Raw genomic sequence first — 18203 nt, forward strand, 5'->3', positions numbered from 1 at the left:
CCGGGACAGTGCCGACAGCCGGCAGGTTGGGGCAGCGTAGGTACCAGGCTGAGCTGCGGACGTTGGTGCGGAGCGACCACTACGTAGTGGATGTTGTATTTCAAGAAACGGAAAAAGCAGAGTGAATCAAGGAAATGGAAAAGTGGAGATTTTCTATCTTTTAAAAAAAGGAATGGGAGAATCATTTTTTCTTTATGGAAAAACGTGAAAATTCGAAATGTTTAATATGTGGCAGTATTCTCGTTGGTCAGCGGAAGTTTAGGATTGAACGCCAAAGTAATAAATTTCACAAGGACGAGTACAATTTGTTCTCGGATTCGGAACGGATGGCGAAATTGACCGAGCTTAAGAAGAGCGATCTGACGATACCAGATGAATCTGACGTAGGTTGCTGTTGTCACGAGAGATCTGCGACTTTCTTTCGTAATGTCGCTCATCTAACTGATTTTACATTTTATGGAGCACAGTTTTCAATTTTTGAAGACGACTCCAAATGATAGCCCAGCGGTTTGTGCAAGTTATAAGATTGCACTTAATATAACAAGAGCTGGAAAACCATTTGCTGAAGGTGAGTTTATATAGGAGTGCATCAATGACGCTGCTGATTTACTTTGCCCACTGAATGCAAATCAGTTTCGAGCTATCACTCTTTCTCGGCGGACTGTAAGTCGTCGTATAAGTGCCATGGCAGGTGACGTTTACCGTCAATTAAGGAGTGCAGTGCAGGAGTTTATTGCATTTTCCATCGCACTTGATGAGTCCACAGATATTTCAGACACCACGCAATTAGTGATTGATGTCCGTGGCGTGGACACTGTTCTCCACATAACAGAGGATTTTTTAGACATGATATCTTTGAAAAGCACGATCACCGGCACGGACCTCCTAAAAGCCGTTAAAGGAGCTGTCGATTCAGCTAGCTTAAACTGGGAACGTTTGGTCAGTGACAAGAGACGGAGCACCCGCAATGAAAGGCGAAAAATGGGATTTGTTGGAAGATTAAAGCTACAGCGTACAGAAGTATCATTGTACAGCATCCACTGAATTTTGCCCCAAGAAGTACTGTGCGCAAAAGCAGCAAAACTAGGGGACGTCGTGCAAGTGGTTATTCGGGCAGTTAATTATTTGAGATCCCACGGACTTGCACATAGACAGTTTCACATATATTAAGCTGAAATTGAGGAACAGCACGGTTACGTACCATTCCACAGTCATGTCTGCTGGCTTAGCCGCGTTAATGTAACCAAAAGATTTTTTGAGCTGAGAATAACAATAAATCAGTTTTTAAAGGGCAAAGGAAGGTACGACCCTAAGTTACAAGATTTACAGTGGGTTGCCGACCTCGCATTTTTAGCGGACATTACCGGACACTTGAATGTATTGAACACAAGTTCGCATGGAGGAGATAGCTAATTTGTGAAATGGGTGAACAGGTGCAAGCTTTCACTAGCAAGCTTGAGCTGTGGAAATTAATGACTAGCTCTTGCCACGTGCACTTGAGGTACTAACCAACTACGTAACAAACTACTCCTAGTAGCTATAATTACAGAAGGAAACGAAAAAAAATTTTAAAAGTTTTTTTAATTCGACAGCTGATCTATATAGCTTTTTATGAGCTGAATCCCAATTTAGACTTCGTTTTTTGTATCTGTTCTACTTTTCGAGCAATATGTTTTTATTATATACTTTAAAACTCCTGTGCTATACGGTAAATTGGGAAATTAATGAAACGCTGTGATACAACATGAGCACGGTTTGTATTTACAGTAAGCTAATTAAAACAATGATATATGTTAATAGAGGTTTCACTTGTCAACTGGAATTGGTTTGTATTTTCTTTCTATTTTTACTTTGAAGCTTCTTGTGCAGCTTTATCTATGATGAGTCGATTGCTGAACTACTCGGTCAAGTGACCAACAAAATCCCCCTGGTGTTCCAGCGGCCTTGGTAGCGTTTTTCCATTACTTTAATGTCCTGGTGAGAACGCTCTCCTTGCCCCTCTCTAACATCTCCCATATTATCTGGGAAGTTATGAAGGTGACTGTTCAAAAAGTGAAATTTCAAGCTCATTAAACCTCCTAAAGTTTTAAACTTCTTTAACATTGTAGCTACAATTCTGAGTCTTTTTCGTGTCCTAAGAACTTGGTAACGACTTGCTTGAATTTACCCATGCTTCTTTCTCATTTAAACTCCTTGTGAATTCAAAGTTGACATCAAACATCAATTTTCTAATGTCCGGTCCGGATTGGATTGGATTGTTTGGGGGAAGAGACCAAACAGCGAGGTTATCGGTCTCATCGGATTAGGGAACGAGGGGGAAAGAAGTCGGCCGTGCCCTTTCAACGGAACCATCCCGGCATTTGCCTGGAGTGATTTAGGGAAATCACGGAAAACCTAAAACAGGATAGTGATTAAAATTCTTCTGGGTATTATCCCACGTCATTGCTAAATATATCAACAATAATTGACTAAAACTGACGTTTCGGCCGAATTGCAACGGCCTTCCTCAGGGCAGGATGTCCGGACGCGAGATTGAACCGTCGTCCTCGCGAATGCGAGTGCAGTGTGCTAACCACTGCGCCACCTCGCTCGGTGTCAGGTCCGACAACGATGCCTTCTTTTAGTTTAGCTTCTGAAAGGTGTGGAAACTTTTGGCAGAGATACTTAAAACTTGGTCCATCTTTAGGCAAAGCCTTTACAAACTGTTTCATTAAGCGTAATTTTATATGTAGGGGTGGTAGGAGTACGTTTTTTGGATCTACAAGGTTTTAGCATAGAATGTTCTTCCCATCAGGTTTTAAAGACTCCCTCACAGGCCAGTTCTTTCTGCACCAGTGTTGATCCCTAGCCCTACTGTCCCATTCAGACAAGAAACATGGAAATTTCGTAAAGACACCTTGCTGACAAAGCAGCATGATTGTTACCGTAGACCGCCACAATCACCCAACCATGATCAGAATAGCCTATATTATTTAGCACTATTTCTAGGTTTTCATAGCTTTCTTTCATACGTACAGAATGTTTAACAGGTATAGATCCATACATGTTACCACTGTGTAATTAAACAGCCCTTAAACTATTTTGGGATGTATCAACAAATAACCTCCAGTTTTCCTTTTTGTATTCAATACCAAAATCATTCATCAGACCAGGAATGTCTGAGCAGTACACTAAATCACCTTCTTGTTGAAAAAACTTTTTCTATACATGTATTTGCATGTCCCAACTGCCAAAAAGTTCTTTTCTTTTAATCGAGAGCCAAGAAATTCAGCTTTTTCTTTCGTTAAGCCCAGATCCCTAATAAAATCGTTAAGCTCGGTCTGAGTAAACAATGTGGGCTCTAGTCTTTCCGTTGTACAATGGAATTCATCATCATCTGGTTAATCTAAATCAGATCGTACTTCAGAAAATACTTCTGTTGGAACAGAATTTAAATCATCTGGTGGTTCAGGAACCAGCAAATCTACACCATGCCCTAGTGGTCGGATGGCTGATGGAAGGTTATGGTACCTTATAACCTTCTTGTTTTTCGAATTATGAACAGTAATATCAACACTGCAAAAGTATCAATCATCAGAATGATTTCTTTCTCCCTTCATATCATAAGAACAGCAAATCTAAAGGCTTTTTTTCTCCTATTTGGAAAATTTTCCCAGATCTACAACACACACATAACATACCTTATGTGGCGCTCAACATTTACCTTTATCACCAAGTTTATCCAAAGCATGATAGATAAACCTGTTTCACAAAGTCTGTAAGGTTACTTTGGTGTTTTTATTTATTTATGCATTTATTTTACCTGGCAAGATTAGGGCCTTCAGGCCCTCTCTTACACCTAACCAGGCATACTCAGATTCAACAAATTTCAGTTTCTACAGAACATTAAGGACATATAACATGTTATACAGTATTAATGTTAAAGACAAAAAATAGAGATTATAAAAGTAGTACAATGGTAATTATAACAAACAAGAAATAATTATAACAATCAAGAATAATAATAATAATAATAGTAATGACTATGTATATGAAAGTGAACATATTTTCCTTTTATGAATGTCAGTCCTATTGCTAGTTGGGAATTTTCTCGTTATATTCTTGCAGCTTGTGAATTATTCTCATCAAGCGGAGACATAAGACGATAGAATGGGGTGAAAGAGATATAGAAGAGGTAGATAGGTTAGAGGAAGAGAAATAGAATGGTAAAATTTGAAGCTATGATGGAGAGGAGAAAGAAAAAGAGGAGAGGGGCACAACAATGGTGGCTATACCGTCCCTAATATATAAGTCTTGAGTTCCCTCTTGAATGTTGAGTGGTTCTGGATAAGACGCAGATCACAGGGGAGCGCGTTCCATAGTCGTAATCATAAATACACCACAAAAATAACAAAAACTGTCATCAGTGTTTTTACAATCACGATTACACATTGTACTGAGCACATGTACAGGAGATGGGAAAGTGAGGTTGGGTTTACAGTAAACAAAACACCATGTGTTAACATAAAAATAGAAACGACTTTTCCAGCCAGCAAATGTTTTTCAGCTGTGCCAACAACGTCATCTAAATTCACTACATCTCTTTTTTAAATTATTTTAACTATGTAAAAGCTGTTAAATTCTTTAAAAACAGCTTAATTTAATAAATTTAACCGTAAAATGTGAAGAAATGGTGGGTGATACAGTTTTTTAAGTATCATATTTGGATTTACCACCTTAAAACATAAGAGTAAGGTATTTTCACCAAAAAAGTTGTTCCATCTTAGGCTGTGTTATTAGTCTGCGAATTAAGTAAATATTCCGGTAAAGTTGTTGAGTGCACTGTCCTCACTCATCAATCGAAATACTCGCGCTTATACCCCAGAAAGGCTGTATACATGAAATCGATGTATGCCGGTAATGTCACAGTTGTTTTATTATCGGCGTTTGATTTGTGGAATTGTTGATCGCTGGAGCACAGTAATCGCCAGGTTATGCACTGTTTCTGAAAGGAATTATACAGTGCGAATTACTCGCTCCTCGTTTACTGAGGGCTGCGTTGATTTGTACTTCTTCTCCACATTCCATGCATGTATTTTCTGAATATGAGCTGTTTGTTCTGAATTATCAATTAATAAAAAGTACTTATTAAATGTCGCTCACGTAAATATTTCCCTAATATTCTCTACTTGGCGAATTCACTAACGCTGGTTTTAAACTAGGTAAGAGCTAGAAAGTGAGGAGGGGTCGATTCTCAGCTCATACAACACTTGAACATATGAATCTCTACAGGTCCTTATCTCATACAGTAAGAAATGTAATCAGTACAATAACTATCAGCACTTTAGCGAACGGTAAACATTGATGATGGAAACAATTGAATCTCGAATTATCACTGAACTATTTGCCATATTTCGTAACCGGAAGGCTCTGGCCAGTATAGGGAGTGGGCCATCTGCTGTCGGTGTTGAAAATTTTGTCTAACCAACCACCTATTTATTTCGAACGAAGAGGTTCTAATTCGTGGTGGAGAGGTGATGAAGATACATGCTCTAGTTTGACATAGGAGCACGTGTCAATATAACAACGACTGCCTTTGTCATTTCAAGTGATATAGGAAACGTATTTGATGTTATGTAATTATGTAGTTTTCTAGGTCTATGACCCACAAGACTGTATATTTTCGTGTAACAGCAAAACTAGTTTATACTATACCAGATGGTCAGAAACAGTCTGAAAAGCTTGCAAGGATTTTTGAGGGTGGAAGATGCTGACAAATAATTGTTGAGAAAAAATTCGAGACGTTGTGCCATTCCAAGACAATTAGCATTGAAGTTAGCCAATCAGGACTTTGCGCATACAGATTCAAGCGGCTCCTCCAGAGACAGTGACCTCAAAAGTGGTAGACACAAAATTCGTACATGGCGCGGTATTAAGGATAGAATCCGAACCAAATGCTGAGCAGTCTCGTGTGCTATCATCTGCGCTATAAGAATAACAGAAGCTAACAGTATCTGGCCCTTTTCACACTGTTACTGACCTCCCTGTATGTGTCATCAGCAGACGAAATTACACCATACATGCAACCAGCCACAAATCCTAATTTAGCTACACAAACAGCATGGTTACTACAATCTAAAAAAAAGAATGTTGGGTTGAGGTCTCCATCTGCAAGTGACAATAGAAGAATAAATGACAAATCACATGTTGATCGAGAGGCACTGTCGGATATCGCTTTCTACACAACATGAGTGTGGGAACTAAAGGAAATCAGTGCTGATGGCTACATAAAGTTATACGCATTGTACAGTAGAAGAGTGTCACACGTCGAAAAAGCGAGCTCCTCGTTCAGGCCGTGAAGGCCCAACGGACGTCTGTCTGCGGCCTCATGCGAATGCAGTATGGAGGGGCAGGTGGTCAGCACACTGCTCTCCTGGCCGGTTTGCAGACTTTGATGACCGCGGAGCCGCTACTACTCGTGCAGTAGCTCCTCATTTGGCATCAAGAAGCTGATTCCACGCCCTACCATTCCCACCACCAAGGAAAATTCCTTTGCAGTACCGGGAACCGAACCCAGGTCTTCCGTGTGGCAGCCATCACTCGTTTCAAATCATTTACTGTTTAGTGGCGTTGATCTTTACACAATATTAAGCGGCACTTAGCACTGAGTACAGAAATATGTGGCTTATGAAGAGCTACTCGACGACTGTGCCCCATTCTTTTTAATTCCCTACACGCGATAATTATTCAGGCTAGACTGCTGGTAGCTTTTTGGAATTCGCAAGTGATTCCTTCTACTGATTTCATGTGTACCATCAGTTAAACCTTACACAGGGGTGTCCACATACTGTCGATCATATAGTGAGTAGCGTAGCTACCTGCTATAAAGCACACTTTCAGATGCATTTATACATACCTTATCCACAATGAAATACCCATAATGAGAAAAGCCTTATATCCTCTCTCTATGACTCATGCTCCTCCTATCTCACGCCCCTTGGAAAATCAGAAAGCTTTTAAAAATACTGAAACATAATAATTCTGTCAAACAGCCCGGTATTCTAGCGTGTGATGTACTTTCAACTCTTTTGTAAGCCACGTCCATTGCATTGTCAAAGAGCTTCTAAGCCAGCACACTTACTTAGATTTCCCATTCCAAGCGTAGTATGTAAGCCACAACATTTGGCAATCAGGGGGTTTCTAACGCAAAAAAATGGACATCCTTTGCCATCCTCCACTCACACCCTACTATTTTATTAGCCTTTAAAATACACATATACTTTCTTCTGTGACATCACAAAACACACATATTGCCCTGATGTTCTAATATACAGTTTAAGCTGTAATTGTCAGTGACCAAAGTTCAATTACTGTATAATACTGTATTGCAAGGCACAGTGGCCGTAGAACTGTCATAATGTTATTTACAAGTCTAATATCTGTCGAACGTACGTAACGCTACTCAAAATACTGGCGTAAAAGTATTTGGTTACGTTACAATGGTGTTCAAAAACCAACTTTAGGACATTTACTTACTAGATCTTCCATGAACATGCGATCTAAGAGAATAAAGATTTTATGTCCGTAATCAATTACTAAGTAGTAGCATGTTTATGTAACGGCGTCACATATTCCGATATTTCGCACGACAAAATGTTGCATGCTGATGAGATCCCCAGACACATGTATAATTTCGAATTGTGCCAGATGGAATATATAAATAATACATGCTCTGCTTGTATCAAGGACAACGGTGAACAAGATTCCATGGAGAGCAAACTTCGTTCTATTGAAAATTCAATCTTTGCACGAAAATGCAATTGTCTGTATTATTTATCAACGTATATAAAATTTATTGTAAGCTCTTTTTCTTGTGCCATTGTTGTGTATCTGGGGTAGTTGGGGCATCGTTATGAATGGATATGGAATGGTTAATGTAAGAGAAGGCGAGATGTCCTTCCAGTCGCCTTCCCGCTGCATCGTGAGATGGAATATGTGTACTCCAAATGTCTGCATGTAGAGCTATTCATGTGAAAGTGAGTAAAATTTTCTCAAAGTTTATTAATCGTGTAACTGAGACAGGACTTGTATACCAGCCTGGCTGGCTGGCATACTTCTGGAAGCGTGGAAAAAATGCGCTAACACACATGGTATTCTGAGTCGCTCACGTAACAGCCTATTCTATAACAAATCAAAATATCTATAGCTCTTCTATCATAACTTAGCTCTTCTATGACATTTAAAAAGAAATACACATTGATTGCTTATTGGCAGTACTAGTACAATGACATGTTGAGCTGAACTTGGCAGTGAGTTAAGTTCGATTTTCCTATCGCGAAGAAACTAAGTATTTTCTGTGTGATTTATGAAAATACCTAAAATGTTCTATTACACTAAATCACGTATCGATAGTATTGATCTAACTTATAGATTAAAGTGCACTTGTTAATGCTAACACTTCGATCTTTGTATCACACTTTAAATAGCAACTAGCCAGCCCCCAGGAAATTGTGGCAAGATGCCCCATATAGATTAATGATCGAAAACAACGTTGCTACAAATTCCCCAAATGTCGTCATTTTAAATTACGATCGTTTTCTTCTGCATATCAAATTGCCAATTTTCCTAACTTCATTACTGTAATAGGATTTAAATTCTATGGTAGTATAAAAATAGATGCAGTTGGGGTAATTGGTGTCAGTTGACATGACCACTGGCATTACCCTGATCTTGGTGACTACCATTATCCTGAATGCATAGTTTAGTTGCAGGTAATCATAAAATGAAATTGTGAAAAATGGTCCCATACATTGCCTGAGACCTTGTTGACTAAGCAATGTACGCATCTTAGAACAAAGTCCCCTCTTCTGTCTTTAGCATAAAACACTTTTATCATCCTCAGCTTCTGATATTAGAATAGTATTTGAGATACAGTACCTCACTCGTAGATTCTAATTATGACACGCTGACACCTACTGTTCGATAATGTGACTTAGGCTGACATATTTTGATTTTAGAATAATATCTGAGAATGAGTTGTTGACACCCTCTGTTAAATTATGTCACGTACACTCACATTTTCTAATGTTAGACACTTACAGTCGGTTTATGACAGAAACACTGTCAGCTTCAGGTGTTTGAATACTATTTTAAAACCTGTAGCCAGCACCTATTGTCAAGATACAGTACGTGTACTGTCAGATTCTGGTGTTACAATACAGTTTTAAGATCCGATAACCGATTCCCTCTGCTATATTATAACTCATACACTGTCAGACATTTGGTGTCAGAATGCCATTTGACATCCAGTAGCTGACACCCACTGTCAAGTAATGTCTCAGTTTCTAGTGTTAATATATAGTTTTAAGATCCTACACCTTACGCCGAAATAATACAAACCAATTTGTGGCTTTAAAGTGTCCCACAAATATCTAAGCAATATCATCAATCAATGCACTTTGATTTGGTATAACAACTTGCTCCATTTCACTGACAGTGTATTAAATTCAGATGTTACAGCTATTGTTCAGTACAATATTACATCCAAGTCTCAAGTAGTCTCAACTGTGCCACAGTATACGTCAACATTGTGAGCTGAGCATGACCGACATTTTGTACTGCAAGATAAAAACGGTATAAAATTTAGTTGACTTCGGAAACTAGTTGAAAATCCATAGGAAATCATAGTAACTGTACAAAATCATGGAGTCGCTGTAGTGTTTGGGTGACATTGAAATGTTGTTGAAAGTGGGTAATTGAAGGCATAGCAACCTTCGTATCTTACCTCTATAAATATGTATTACTACAGTTCCCTACTCTATTTCACTGATGTGCCATGTTGCTTCCACTAAGTTATCAATCCCTGATATTTGTTCTTCAACACACAAGTTACATCAATATTACCAATTAGTGAGCCAAATGTGTTTTGATAAATAGTACAAAGGATACTTGGTTTCATTAAAGTTTGATGCTAAGATCAAAGTGTCCTCATGAACAAGTGCTCATTAATGTTTAAGTTAGATCACTAGTGTCGATGTGTGTTTTGTAATGTTTTAGAAACATCTTTATGCATATTTGATAAACAATACAGAAGACATAGGAATAATATAAGATCCACCAATAATGTCAATATCCCTACGTATTTTTAATGGTATGTTAGAGTTAGAAATAACATTCACATACATATTGTAGTTGTGTGTGTGTGTGTGTGTGTGTGTGTGTGTGTGTGTGTGTGTGTGTGTGCGCGCGCGCGCGTCTGTGTGTGTCTTTACTTTTTGACATTTTTCTTGAAAGATAATACAGATCTGGAAATATTGTCAACTAAACACCTTAAGTACTTTTGTGAGAAGTTTTAGGCTTTGAAACAAATGTTGCAACGCCTAGTGCGTATCGTTCGTACCTAGTTTTGTTTTGTGTGCTTGGCGGCACACATGCAGACATTTAATAAATGAATTAAACATCAATACGTTTATTTATATCATGAGCCATGCCAGTTTGTACTGATAGGAGTTTGCCTCGTTCAATATCAGGGACAGTACCCTAGCGACCGACTGATGGTGTCCAGATAGAGTGCACGACCCATCTGTTTGCTGACTTTTAGGGGGTTCACCATGCAGGCTGACTCCCATATAGATCTGGATTTTTACTACTGCAGCTAACACCTGCAAGGCGGCACCTGATGAACACTACAGGCCTCACAGGTTGTATGTAAGTGAGTTGAAGGTGTGTATTGGCCAGAATGCATTATGGAAAGGTATGTTGTTGCCCTACAGCACCAAATAGTGACAAACACTAACAAGGTTCAGATGGGCTGAGAAACTGGTGCTTGTTGACTTCACTTCCGTGCGCGGACAACTATCACTGAGGATGTTGAGAAGGTTTTGAACATTCGGCATCAGCGTTTTTGCGTCCTAATGGCAATGTCTGGTGTGCTGACGAGCCTTACATTGCCCAGGTTCTTTGGTTTTCAGGTTTCAGCAAATTCTGTAGCGATAGGGCAGTGTGACCTCGTTTTAGTACTGTTCCAGACGTTGTTATATAATTTGTAGGCACTTAGCTGTGTCCATAACCTTATTACTTTTGTTAATTTTAGCTATATATTCTTTCTATGGTTGGTAGCTTTATTACCTTTATTAATTTGGGTTCTTAACTATGAAGAGTCGTAGCTCTGTTAGAGCTCTGATGCTTCTGGCGTATAAATATTTATCACACAATCTGCTCTTGTATATTCCGTACGGTACACTTTTCATTGTTAGGCATCAGACTGTTTCTGAATGTCATATTATAGCCAGTTAATGTGTCAACTGTGTGCGTCAGATGAAGTGCACGTATACTTCTGGTATCTGAAGTTGGCTCCCGGTTCAGCTGCCTGAGCTCAAGACCTCGTAAATTTCTAAAGTGTCTGTCTGTATTTGTTTTTGTCTTATTGCAAGCATCTTGGCATTTAGCTGATACATTTCTTATCTCTTAGTGTAGTAATAGCTTGAGGAAATAAAATGACTGTTTTGGTATAATATTTTCTTGTCCAGGCAGATCCTAGTCCCAGGTCCTCTCTCTCAATGTCGTAATAGTAGCAGAGTGTGGTTTCCCGAGTGCGCTCCAGAGAAAAATCATTCTTAATAAATTAGTTTCTTGTAGTTATGGAACTGAGATTTCTTTGTTGTTATGTTTCTTATATGAAGAGTGTACCGTTCTAAGTTTTGTGTTGTACTTACGGTACAGAGCTGAGAGACATACTGGGGCTCTTCCACATAAAAGAGAAGGTTCCCCAGTATGAGTGCTGTGTGCTGTGTGCGAAACTCCATGGGTCGTCAGGCAAACTGGTACAAGTAGCTGCAGCCAAGGTTGACAAAGTAAGCGGTGACCTGCGTGTTAGTTCTGCCACACTCACCAGTGTGCCGGAAAATACTGACTTCCTGAAATATAGTAATCCTTCCCAGTATCAAAGTGACCGAGTTAGGTCCAAATTAATCACTTGTGTAACCTAGTCCAGAACTTAATGTTCGTAACTGCGGGTAAGGAAACCAGCCTATTAATCGATGAAGTACAGAATGAAGTTATACAGTCGCAAGCAAGCCACAGTGTATTAGAATGACAAGTTATATCATTTGGTAGTATGGAGCAATCCTCTTCGGCAAGTGAAGTTTCAATCAAAGACCATATGACAGGTTATAAGGAAATGGTGGTATTGAGATGTCACAACAATTTAAAGGATTACTTAAACCCCCTATGCCATTCACGTAGAATATTGCTAGATTAACTGTTGAGAATTAACCAGAAATTTTCAAGCTCTTGTCGTTCTCCTTTCAATTAGAAGGCCTCGAAGAGCTACTTAAGAGTTCCCCTTGAGTTATTCTTGAAATGTTATGTACTTTACCCTAGAGTTACTTGAGGAAACTTAGAGTTATTTGAGCAAAGTAATTGCCACGGTTTGTATAATGGACTACGTTGAAGTATTTAGAGGATAAGGTTACTAACGCGTCTAAGAACATTTGTCGATTCAAGTCAGAAATGAATTGTCAGTCACTATTTCTTTCGAGCCCAGGCTTGTCGTGACACGTTCATTCTGTACAGTCAGAAGATCCTCAGCGTAAAGGCTCCTGAAGATGAAGCTCTGAAGATTATTTTGTCAGCATGCAACATGAAGATCTTGCCAATAATCACAGTGCTCTTGCTGACCTCGATGGAGTTACTACACGTATACAGAGCACTGAATGTAGTGATAAAAAAATTGTGATGCCATGGAAAAAGCTGACGCGTCTTCGACGAAGAATGGTAGATTCACAAACAAGAGAAATTGTTTTGTGGGAAACATGGGCATTTTGTTCTAGATTTTCAGTTTAACGTGAGAGATTTCGAAACCGCTGAGACCTAATTACCACTGTCATTGCTGCTGAACGGAGGTAATCACGTGAGAGCAGCTGCGAAACAGTTTTTGCGAAACAATTTCTCCAGTTTGCGTGCACAGCTATTAACCATGAATGTGCGCATGCCTCGTTTGGTTCAGGTAGCAGCGTTTCAATCCTGTGCTATGGTTAATACCTGATGTACCGTGATGCATGTAAATTGTCTTTATTGGAGCCAATTAATCAGCAGTGTCGTACGGTCAACGGACAGCAATTGCCGTTGGTAGGCTTTGTGCACAGTAGCGTGAAAATTCCGGAGTTCACATTGCCAGAAAATTTTGTTACTGCCAGTGGTTTATCCACTAACGAGTTGCTACATTTTGACTTCGTCAAGAGGACTAATTTTATTCTTGATTGTAATGACAAGCAGTACTATGTTAGATTTTAGGATGGTAATATTTGTAGCTTACGTGGTAATAATTGCACCCATCGCTTCAATAATGCCCCCATTAATTCTGTTGAACATTACGTCCCTTATCTGAAGCAAGGGGAGGCCCAATAACCTTTCATGTTGCTAAAGTAGTTTCTTGATGCAGTGACAGACAGATTGGGGGTTGTAGATAAGATTAGGTATCAGACACAGTTGACGGATAATGTATCACTTCACCGATCACTATATCGGTTTTTCCCTTCGAAGATGAAACAGTTGCATCGGCTACTCAAAAGGTACTCGCTCTATTTGTTATTAAGTCACCCACTTCGCGCCCTACGTATCACCCATTTTTCCGGTGAACGAGAGAGTGGCGCAGGTTCTGGTGAGTCATAGATTATAGTGCTCATAATCAGTCCATGCCAGAATAGCACCATTGTTTCATGACGTTCACTGTTGGAAGTTATTTACTTGTGTTAGACCTTAGGCAGGTCTACCATCAGGCGCCATGATGGTTCTTTTATGTTTATAGGACTCCGTTTTGAGCGACCTTAAGTTTCTTTATAGCTCTCAGATTGTTGTAGTGCCACATAGTAAGGAGCATGTGTAACCTGTTAGGTAAGTTTTAGTTGGTTGGTGTGAAGCAAATGATATAACCTACAGGAGAATTTGCATTTTAGGATATTTAGTCTCTGCCACCAGCATGAAGATTAATCAGGACTGTATCAAAAATGTACAGAATTGTCTTCCGTCTATAAATAAGTAAGGTGTAGCTTGATTCATCGACATGAGACAGTTCCTTAGGTAATGTATACCTAATTTCGCATAGACACTGGCGTCCTTGAAACAGCTGTATAAGAGAGGTCATAGTAGGGAGCGTTTGATTCTTGACGTTAAGTCGTTCTCTCGATTTGGCGATTCCAGATTCTGCATGGCCCTTCCGACAGATGCCTGCTACTATTCCCCCACAGGAGCAGGTCAGTCGTGCATACTACTAGGACCTTCGTCTGCCACCAAGCTAACGTAGTCTGTCTACGATGTAGAAGCGCTAGTGGTACTTTTCGCCTTAAAATCATTCCAATTTTATCTTGAATATCAAATAAGGTTTTTTTTTAACTGACAAAATGGTCTTAAGCTGGTGTAATTCTAAAACGTATTTTACCAGTGTAATAATATGAAACGATATTCGTCTTATAGTTTAAGATTATTGGCAGTTGAGGACTTTCGTACACGAAGTCCCGGAGGTTTATTCCCACGTAGTTGTAAGAGAGATAGAATTACAATACTGTTATATAAATATTCTTATGCGACCCACAGTGAGAAGGATTTCCAAAAGAATGGTTAGCAGTGATCTAAGTGAGACGTTTTCATCTTCACGTAATAGCAAATTTCCACTCCAGATATTTTTGACAGAAAATAAAAGCATAAACTGCGTCGAAGCTGGAACATACTCGGCAGTCTGCAGCCTGATACCCCTAAAATTTTCTGATCTTCTGGAAAGTCGTAATAGCGGAATTTGTGTAATAGCTAGTCGTGAGTAGCGAAGTAGTATTACTCTGAGTAAGTTGGTCACTGCGGCCGTATTTTAACAAATTATTAATCCAGGCAGCAACAGTTCGAAACAATGAAAACACCCACTAGGAATTAATTCTGCAAATACTCTGAGATAGAATGTTAATCTTTACACATACAGCCGGCCGCAGTCGCCGAGCGATTCTAGGCGCTTCAGAGTGGAACCGCGTGACCGCTGCGGTCGCAGGTTCGAATCCTGCGCCAGGCATGGATATGTATGATGTCCTTAGGTTACTTAGGTTTAAGTTGTTCTAAGTTCTAGAGGACTGATGACCTCAGATATTAAGTCCCATAGTGCTCAGAGCCATTTGAACCATATTTTACACATACAAAATCACATATCACTTTAACAAACAAAAGTTATACTTGAAAGATAACAAATACGTAATTTCGAGCAGTACAGACCTTTCATCAACCGAGTAAACTAAGAGTATTCAGAAACTACATTCCGCACAGAGATAAGAAACAAAGAAGAATAATCACAAAGAACACCATCGCCTCTAGATTACAAAAGAAACTAATTTCTAACAGTTTTCTATAAGTGCTCTCTTTTGGTCGCACCAGAGATGCGACTTTTATATCTATTTGCAAACGGATAAAATTCCTATGTCCCGTGTCTCTGCTTTTTACGTCACCTTGTCACAGGTCCACTATATTTTGCACTATATAATTCCAGGGGACGTTACAATGGGTGATTGTCAGACCATGTAAAACTCAAAGGAACGCTCATGGGGTGGTGTGCAATTCCGCCTTCCGCTTTTCAGTAAAACATATAAGAGAATCGGAGAATCATATTGCAGACAGCTTAGGCCGTATGTCTGAGTTCGATCACAATGATGTGGAGGTGCTTCAAGGTACAAGGTGTAATCTCTCAGTTTCGCCAGTATTGACTGGTGTAGTTCCGCTTTTCGGTAATATAAAGGGAGGCGGATCAGGACCCCGAAATACATGTTTTCATACAGACCTATCTCGTGGCGGAACTAATACGTGGTTAGCACCTCAGTAAAGGGTCTTCTATCTCACCTCACCTTTTATGATAAGGAATTAAAGATTTGTTACCTCAAGGAGTTTGCGCCTGCTGTTTTTCGGTATTTTCATGGGTCTTTGATTGGAGGATATTTGGGAATGTATACAAACACAATGACACATAAATAGCGCCTCATCTCTATGTCAGAGGGCTTGTTAGTGAGTGTGAGGACTGTAAGGTTGCTAAACCCAATTATAATAACGTGCCGTCTTAATTCCACTCATGAAAACAAATCTGTGGAGAATATCTTCATAGATTATTTAGGTTCCCTCTCTCGTACCGAAAACGGGAACAGATGCAGTATGTACTTGTGTTTGATGATGATTTCTCCCATTTTGTGTGGCTTGTATCTAGTAGAGCTATGGTAACCATGATAACCATCCAGCATATGGCTACCGTTCTCTTTTTATTTTTGGACTACCTAGAGTCTGATTTACTGATAATTCCCCAGAATTTGTATCCAGAGAATTACGATTTGTGAAAGCAATATCTCAAATCACCAAGCCTTATTACTTGCATCATTCCTTTCACGAATGGGTTAATGATAATTTTAAATCCATCATCAATATTTTTCTTTCTCACACTTAGGCGTAGTGAGAAAACAGTTCGGTAGAATTTAGTTCTTGATTCTGCCACTCATACACGAGGCAAAAGCCTTATTACTTGCATCATTCCTTTCACGAATGGGTTAATGATAATTTTAAATCCATCATCAATATTTTTCTTTCTCACACTTAGGCGTAGTGAGAAAACAGTTCGGTAGAATTTAGTTCTTGATTCTGCCACTCATACACGAGGCAACTCTGACTAGTCCGACATTTGCTTACCCCCTTACCTCTCCTCTAACCAACCCGTCGACTACTAGTAATCTACTTCTGGGACAATCTAGCCCTGAGCATAGCTCTGAGATTATCCAGAGTAACTGGAAACATGCTAAAAATATATTGACCTTGCACGCAAGACAGATGCCGATGACCAGGGTAGACAAACGATCAAGCTTAACATGGGCGATACTATCTTTAGTAAAATTTTTCTAGTCCAAGATCTGGTGGATCAAATCAGTTATTACTCTTTGGCCTTGCAAAGTCGTCACAGTTGGGACCTCATTTTGCCTCTTGATTAGACATTTGTCTACCAGTGGAAATTGTCCGATTCATCTAAGAACGTTTGAAACTACACAATACACATAATTATTGTAAGCTACCCTTGCTCACTCCCCTGTCTCCCAAACCTCATGATTATGGTTAATGGGTAAATTGTGCTGCACTGGCTCATATCGCTAGGGATTTATCCTTGATCTATTATAAATGGCTCTGAGCACTGTGGGACTCAACAGCTGAGGTCATCAGTCCCCTAACTTAGAACTACTTAAACCTAACTAACCTAAGGACAGCACACACACCCATGCCCGAGGCAGGATTCGAACCTGCGACCGGAGCGGTCGAGCGGTGCCAGACTGAAGCACCTAGAACCGCTCGGCAACTCCGGCCTGACCTTGATCTGTATCTGTGGCATTAATGTAGAAGCTGGTATCCTGCCAGAAAGAGTGACCTATGTTTCTGCCTGCTTTATAGCATTCACCGCCCACACCGACTCCCTCGCGTGTTTTGGAGTTACCCTGCTGCAGCTGAGGGGTACATGCCAAGCGCGGCAGATCTTACTGTGCGGTCTAGAGAGTTACCGACAGCGATCACCGAGAACAATTAAACTGGTGAGAACATTTTGATCGTTCGCCTTTTAGTATCTTCCAAACAGCAACTCGTTTTTTGATGTGGCTCACACTGTCTAACCATCTCGCCTACGTTTTCCTGGTTGCCGCGCTTCAACAGTCTGTAATGACAGAGGAGTGCGATCTTGAATTATTACTTTCCTGACACTGATGCAGTATGTGAGGTACTGGTTTTGGTTTTGAAGGTAACTACACTGAAGAGTCAAAGAAACTGGTACAGCTGTCTAATATCATGTAGGGCCCCCACGAGCACGCAGAAGTGCCGCTACAACGACGTGGCATGGACTCTACTTATGTCTGAAATAATGCTGGAGGGAACTGACACTTAAAATTATGCAGGGCTGTCCATAAATCTGTAAGAGGGGGGGGGCGGGGCAGATTCCTTCTGAACTGTACGTTCCAAGGCATCCCAGATATGTTGAATAACGTTAATGTCTGGGGAGTCTGGTAGCCAGCGGAAGAGTTGAAACTCATAAGAGTGTTCCTGCAGCCACTCTTTAACAGTTATACACGGGTGGGTGTCACATTGTCCTGCTGGAATTGCTCAAGACCATCGAAATCCATAATGGATAAGGATGAATGCAGGCGCTTACGTACGTGTCACCTGTCAGAGTCGTATCT

This window comes from Schistocerca cancellata, chromosome 3 (genome assembly GCF_023864275.1).
Source record: "Schistocerca cancellata isolate TAMUIC-IGC-003103 chromosome 3, iqSchCanc2.1, whole genome shotgun sequence".
In the NCBI taxonomy this organism is placed as follows: domain Eukaryota; kingdom Metazoa; phylum Arthropoda; class Insecta; order Orthoptera; family Acrididae; genus Schistocerca; species Schistocerca cancellata.